We start from the raw sequence: 8,157 nt of genomic DNA, 5'->3' as shown, positions 1-8,157 counted from the left end.
GGCAGGCAAGGGGTGGGGTCAGGTAGGGCAGTGATAGGGGGGCTCAGGGGGCTTGGGCCGGGTGGGGCAGCCACGGGGGGGCTCAGAGGGCAGGTGGGGGATGGGGCGAGGCAGGGCAGGGATGGAGGGCCTGGGGGAGTAGGCCAGGGCAATGGGGGTTCCCTTATGGTCTCCCCCCACCCACTCACCTGCAGTGGAGCCTGGGTCCAGCTCCCTGTGGCTGGCGTGCTGTCTGCTGGGGCAGGTAGTGTGCTTCAGCACCAGGGCAAGAGCCAACCATAGAGATGCTCTGGCTGCTACTAGAGCATCTCTATGGAGGATCCAGCCTCTGGTTGCCTCAGGGCACGGTCCAGGACCTGCCCTGCTTTTCTTCACTCCATTTTTTTTTGACCCCTGGATATCCAGGGGTCTAATTTTGCCCTCTAGCTGGAACATTTTCTCGTTCCTGCACGTGCCTCTTGCAGCGTCTCAAAGGAGTTTGAGATGCTGCAAAAGGCACATGCAGGCTCATCTGTGCACGCCCCTGTATGTTTAGACTGGGACTTCTAAGGGGCCCATAAGTGTCAGATGTGCACTTTCCTGTTGAATTGTCCACATGGCACCTTACTCCATGGTACCCTATTCCATAAACATGGCCCTTGGGGAAGGGTAGGTGGGGGAGCAATGGATTGGGAACAACTGTGCTCTGCTATCAGCACAGCAGAGAGCTTTTGAGATGCATACTCCTCTTCATGGCCCACCCCTGCAGGCAGCATGCATCTTACTAGGAACAGGGTCACTTTGTGGTAACTTTGCTCCCCTTTAACAATCACATTCTCCTTTACTTAAAACCCTACTATTGGATACAGGCCTCCTGAGCTTTCAGCTCATTTTAGCCATTGCCTTGCAGTGTGACCCTTGGCAACTCACTTCACTCTTATGTCTCACCCTCAAAATGGGACTAACAATGGGCTTCCCTCAGGAGGCGTTGCATAGCCTAATTGGTTGTCTCCACAGAGCTTTGAAGATGAAAAGTGCTAGACACTAGGGAGTGCAGGGTGCTCATAGTTTATTCATGGTGAGAGATAATTATTTTACCTTTCTGGGTGACAACGATGAGCAAAAAAGAAAAACAATCTGCAATTTTCTTTTAAATCTCAGGCCATAAGGCTTAAAATCAGAATTGGTTTCACAGGTTTGGGGTGAGCCCATCAGCAGAAAGCAATGCTGCTTTTCAGTGGGCTATTCTGCAGATTGATGATGGCCCTGCAGTCACACAGTGTGGGAGAAGCAAGCAAACTCTGCAGCAGCCGCTTGGAGACAGCTACCTAATGGAGGAACCCAGACGTGATAATAGTCACCCAGAAGGTGCTGGAATCCAGAGGGAAACATTCCCCGACAATAGATGACAGCACATTCTCTCCTCGCGCACACATTTTCCTTTTCCCTTGTGTCTCCATCCCTCCCCACGCTGCCTGTCTAGCAGTGTTGCAGCAGGGATCAGCTGTGATGTGGGCTGTAGATATGTAACATGCTTCCATACATATGGGCACCTCTTATGGAGTTCTTTAATTGCAAGGAACGCTGGGATTTCTCTGTGTAACTGGCCTATATTTTTCATGCCTCTGCCATCTTTTGCCATGTTCTCCCCTGCTGTTCCTGTCCAAATGTTGGTGATGAATTATCTTAATCATTGTTTATCGCTGAACAGCTGATTCTACAGGAGGTCGGGGAGAAGATGAACTTGTTATTCCTCTTTAAACAGCATGCCTCGAAGAAGGAAATGAGGGAGGAGGATTCTCAGCTCACACAAGCTGAGAGTTTGGGTCCCCAGAGATGAAGGACTAATAGGGATCACTCCTAATTAACATGAGAGTAAGGGCATTAGATAATCTGTCTGCAGTTACTGAGATTATGCAGACATAATCTCGATAACTCCCTCACCTATCCTCGCTGCAAGATTATGCAGACATTATTCTGCCAGCCCTAATCTAGTTCTCTAGTCTTAAAAGCATCATACAAGCCAGAAGACAACTCAAGCTATATTTGAGGCCATAGGCAAAGGGTGTCGAACATAGCCTGCCATTCACTCTGGCCTATGGGGCTCCTGGCAAGCCAGGGAATTTTGGGATGGGACTAGCTGGGGGACAGCCTGCCACAGAATCTAGGGATATGGAGCCCCATTGGGCATCGTTGGGCATAGCTGTTGGCAACGTGGGACAAGCTAGAGCTCTGCTGATAGAGCCCCACTTGCCTCACTGCCAATTGGCCCACCATCACTGGCCCTTCCACCAGGTCTGGATCCAGCTTGGAGCACAAAGTGAGCATGACACCCTTGGCAAAGGCAGCTCTTAGACCACTGGGGATGGGCATGGGATTAAAAAAAAAAAAAAAAGAGAAAGAATCAAATGTGGTGACTGTTTAGGGCAAATAATACTTTGGTATGCATCACTCAATGCATCTCCACCAAAACCAAGGAAGTGATTCTTTCATTCTACTTCTCATTGGTGAGACCCTGGCTGGAGTACTGCATCCAGTACTGGGCACCACACTTTAACAAGGACGTGGTAAAGCTTGAAAGGGTCCAGAGAAGAGCCACCCGTATGATCAGAGACTTGCATAGCAAGCCATATGAGGAAATGCTGAGAGACCTGGGCCTTAAAAAGAGACGGCTGAGAGGGGACTTGGTAGCAGCGTACTGCTACATCAGGGGAATACATCAAAGGCTCAGTGAACAACTGTTCACCAGGGCACCCTTGGGGAAAAACCAGAAGTAATGGCCACCCTGGAAGGCCATTTCAGGCTCAACATTAGGAAAAAAGGTCTTCACAATTAGGGTGTCCAGGCTGTGGAATAAGCTCCCTCCAGAGGTGGTGCAATCGCCTACCCTGGAAATCTTCAAAAGGAGACTGGACGGTCACCTAGCTGGGGTCGCCTGAACCCAGTTGTCTTTCTTGCTTGGTGCAGGGGGCTGGACCCGATGATCTTCTGAGGTCCCTTCCAGCCCCTACAATCTATGAGGGAGGGGAAGCTCTTCAGATCATATCCAGTATCCATAGAAAAGAGACTGTTCAGCAAGGCTTCAGGAATCAGCCTTATCACATTTCTCTGTTTTCTGCCTCCTCCACCACTTACCTGTACACACTGAAATTTGAGGATGATTTCAAAGAGAAAGAGGTCCAACTCACCATGTTTTAGATTTTGAAACTCACCCAAATTCCAGGAAGTTTTGGTTTGGCCAGCTACACACTTTAGATTCAGAGACAGATTTCCAACTCACGGTAAAGTTAGGAGGAAGCTTCTCCATTGGAAAACTTTGAATGTTTCTTCCTTAGAAAGATTCTAGTACATCCTCCTGGAAACAATTCATCCTGGCCTCCGCTGGAGACAGGATACTAAACCACCCATATCACAGTGGCCTGTAAGTGTCAGATGCGCACTTTCCTGTTGAATGTCTATGGGATTTGGGAATATAACTCCAGTAGGTCCCTGTAAAAAGCCAACCCTTTTTGTATTGCATAATGGAGAGCACAAAAACAAATTAACAAGAGGTGTAATCTTTAAGGTCTTGCTCAGTCTTAAGTGAAGGCTGGATATTTAAAGGGCTTAAGTGCCTAATTCTAATTGAATGCAGTGGGGAGTTAAATGCCTGAATACCTTTTAAAATCTGCCTGACTACACTCAAACAACAGTCCTACTGACTTCAGTACTGAGTAAGTAGTAAGAACTGATGAGCCAATGCTTCAGAATTTTGTCCAGCAATAAGAAGTACTTGAATAGCAGCAGAGTCCCGGAGGGGGCAGGCATTACATGAATTTGATTGTTACTCAGCAATGTATGTGGCTGCCTTGAGTACTGATTAATTGTACTATAGATTGAAAGAAACTAGTGCTATTTGCTGCTTAAGAAAGGAGTGGACTCTAAATAAAGAGTTACCTATGAAGGAAAAGTGCTGTCCTCACAAAAGTACTATAGCAGCAGCACAGTCCTTAATGGAGCATGCTGTGTTCTTTTGATTAATCAGTGTTCAGCATGACATGTGGATTGCCTTAAGGTAGTGATGTACGAGAAGAGCAAGGGTATGTCTTTAGTGCTGAAAAAGGATCTCACAGTGAAATCATAATGGAAACAACAGTCAGGTAATTTGACTTTGATGCATCTAGTCAAGTTAAACACCAGTTTGAGGATGATGTCTAGACTTAGTCTCAGTTAGCTACATTAAGGTCAAAAGTACCCGAGCCTTTTCTCCACTAAGGTTTTACAGCAAGATGCATAACTCAAATCAGTGACCTCACTGTGAACATACACTATATTATGGTAGTGAAGAAATAGCCTGATGGGAAGAAGGGGTCCACACAAATTACACAGAAATACCATCTATAAATATAACATATATAACATATATCAATAAAAGCAACCACAGACATGGAGAGAGCATCTCTGCACATGTAAGAGATGCTGACTATGACTCTCATGTGACACAATAGTTTTCAAAGTCTTTATTGGCATAAATAATTCATACATTGTTACCTCACCAAACACTGCACAAAAAACACAGAAACAAATGGCAAACCATTTCTGCAGGTCACAGAGATTCGCACTCAGACAGCTGAAATTATAAATACTTTCATAAAGTGTAGAAAACTTTATAAATGTCACTGTACAAATTTACATTGGTGAGATCCATCGTGCCTTTGCTAGTTAAGTCTTTTTTTTTTCTTTTTTTTTTTTTGCACCAGAATCTATTATTCTTTTCCGGTGACAAGAAGTTTGCAACAACAACAACAAAATATATATATTTATATATGTATTTATAAAAAGAAAACCAAAAGGAGGAAAAATGGAAAATAAAATTCTTATCTCAGCTCATTCTGCAACAGTCATAACTAACACGAAGAAAACAAAGCAGGCCATTGAGTTTGGTTTGAAACTGTACAGGATTTAGAGTTTGTTATATATGTATATATCTATATAGATACATATGTAGATATGTATATATATTTATATATACTTTAGGTACAAGAAAAAAGTGTAACAGCATACTTTACAGAGAAAGGAAATAAAAAGGCTTTTGCAACTGATGTAGCTTCCCAAAGGTCACGATTTGCCCAAAATAAAATAAAATAAAACAAAACAAAACAAAGGAACAAAATCAAACATCCCAAGTGCTCCTCACAGGTGTGGGCTCAAACAGTGGCAAAGTAGCACACTGAAGCGTACAGAGCATGGCTAGCTATTAGGCAATAGACACAGGGCTTTTGAGTTCTGCCATGCTACCCAGAAAGCAGGTAGACTCCTTTTTTCTTCACAGACAAGACGCATTAACCTGTGCGTTATCTTCTGTTGTCTCTCTCTCAGCAGTTGGTCCTTTGCTACAAATCAGATCATTGCTTTGGTTTAGCTGTGGCAGGTTAAAAAATGATTTGCCAGAGGCAACAGAAGACAGGGGCTGAATTAAAAGAACTTCTGAACACACAAGCACCTAACTGATGGAGTTCAGTCTAGCACAGAAAGCCAGCACTGCCTTTGCACCATTAAGTCCCTCATAAAACCTCAAGTTTAAGTTGAGTTTTAGTGGAACACAGTCGTTCTGCTGACTTCCTGCATGGACTGAATTTTCCCCAACATAAATGCCGCCTGCAAACACTAAACAGTTTGTGTGGGAAGAGAAACATTTTATTTCCTAGGAAATATGTTTCATATGGCCAATAGCAGGTTGTTTTTGTCCTTAACTGGACCTTTAGCTAAAAGCATGGGTAGATCACTTCATCTTGCATGCACTGTGCTTGAGATAGTGTCAAGTTAGGGGAGTCAATGGTGGTTGTGAGGGGCTCAGGATGGGGTGGAGAAGGTGTGATTACAGGTCCACCTTAGGGAATTAGGAGGATACTGCGCAAGTGGGGCATGAAGGGTTAGTCATTCAAAATGTGAGCTGGAGTGCAGGGAGCGCTGAGTGGGATGGGACGACTGCCTGGACCTCTTCAATGACTCTCCTTAAATGCGTCTTGTTCTGCAAACTCCTCCTCCCAGGCAGTATATATAGGATTCTGTCACAGAAGAATGGCTCCAAAAGCATGCTGATATCTGAGGGAGGCTCACAGGATTGTGTTCATGTACTCTGGACTGCCCATCTTTCCTTATGCTATGCACAGGTGGGATAGTTCAAACCTGAAAGGGTCCTAAATACAGAAAAGCCAGCTTATATGTATCACTTTCCATCTGTAGGTTTCAAAACACTGTGAAAAGCTCGGCGTCTTTATTCCCATTCTAGATAAAGGAATATCAGGGCCTGAATCAGAGCCCTTGTCTCCTAAGTCCTAGTCTGTCACCCTGCCCACTGAGCCACATACCTCCCAGCACAAGTCACACTTAGTCCAGCAGAGAATCTGAACCAGAGAAAACCCTAAGAATGAATTTTTTAGACAATCCCTCAGGGCAGTTCATGCAAACACATCCATGTCAATGAATGGCCAGCTTGAGAAATTTTTCTCTGTGCTGCAGTGCCATAAAAATTAGCTATAAGGTTCTTACTAATAAAAAAACCCAAACCCTGTATCAAATAAGCATCAGGTACGGAAATCTAAACTAGAGTCAATAAGTGGGTTATATGGATGTCGCATTACCCTACTTGCTTACAGTATGTGCAGCAAACCAGTCCCAATCAGCACAGTCAGTGAGTGACAGCCCTCTGCTGCCGTGAATAGGAGAACAAACCAGGGGCTTGCCATCCCTCAGCATCTATTAACCTCTGTGATAAACCAGAAAAACTTTGTTACTTAAGCAGCTGGAAGCTACTGTGAGTTAGTTCCCTAGCTGGAGCTGGGATCATGGAAGATGCAGAAAGCTGAAGGAACTCTGTCAAGCATGCTTTGGTGAGCGTAACACCCATTCAGAGCAGTGTTCAGCCATTTGCAGAGACATCCTGTGTATGCAGCACCATTTCACAGAGGTCTATTGCGCTCCGCCTTCATACACACATCTCCCATTAGCGTTAATGGGAGTTAGAGTATGCGAAGAGAAGAAGAAAACATTTGTGCCTGAGCTGGGAAGTAGTTAGGCCTGCTGTTGATTTGTGCACGAATAAACTTCCTGACCAACAACTGAAGTAGACTAGGTGATGGGGAAAAAAACCCAACTGTTGTTCCTCTGCTACTGTGATTCACACACTACTGGACCTTCTCTGCAAACTACAGCACATGATAGTGTACCCAAACAGGTCCCAAGACCCAGGCATTATCCACCTGTAGCGTTAACAGACTCTCAAAACCCCTGGGCATGTCAGGTGCTCTTCACAAAAGCCCCTTCTGAGGCTGAAAGTAACATCAAGTGAAAGCTCCACAACCAGATTTCTCTCATATGTATCCAAGAAAACAATATACCCAATCAGGTTGATTCAATGCAACACAGAGCAGGATTTGGGGAAAATGGCATTTTATCTGGGACTAGAGCCCAGACTTAAATAGACCTGCTCCACAAATTAATCTGGCCCAGTATCTGTAAAATTTCCATTAATGCTGAAAGTAGCTGAAGCTAGGCAGCAGTGGGGGGTGGGGGGAGTAGACACAAAAGGAGACACGGTATTGAATTGTGATTTGGTAACAAAAGCACTCTTTGACCATAGTTGTAAGAAGGCCCCTATCACCAAGGAAGAAGGCAAGGGCTGCTACCTGACATGATTGCCCCTAAAATATGGTACTCAACACCAGGCACCAGAGTACTGGTAAAGAATGGACAAAGTAGAAAGAGCTCAAAGACTAGCAAGACACTGGTTCAGGGTGTTGGAGGAACAGAGTTAAAGGGAATTACTAAAAGAACTTAAATGTAGAGTAACTTGACTACATGATCGTTATTAGAAGATCTGGTAGGAGTCCAGAGAAATAACGGGAGTTTGCTGGCACCAAGGAGGGAGAGAAACTTGAGTGTGGCACAGGACAGCTGGAACTGAGATGAATTTGAGAAAATGGAAAATAAAGGCTGAGAGGAGGAAGAATTCCCTGTCAGTGTAACATCTTAAACTGTGGAATACTCCTTGGGAAGAGGTGAAAGTTACGTTATTTAGAAATGTTAAAACAAGGTTGGGCTAAAGCATAGTAAAAGACACGGAGGGAACTATCCTGGCAAGATAGTGGACTGGATGATCCATGAGATCTTTTCGGTCTCTAATCTCCATTGTCCTTT

This window comes from Gavialis gangeticus, unplaced genomic scaffold (genome assembly GCF_001723915.1).
Source record: "Gavialis gangeticus isolate Ggan-Ray unplaced genomic scaffold, GavGan_comp1, whole genome shotgun sequence".
Classification (NCBI taxonomy): domain Eukaryota; kingdom Metazoa; phylum Chordata; order Crocodylia; family Gavialidae; genus Gavialis; species Gavialis gangeticus.
This window is presented reverse-complemented; position numbering follows the sequence as displayed.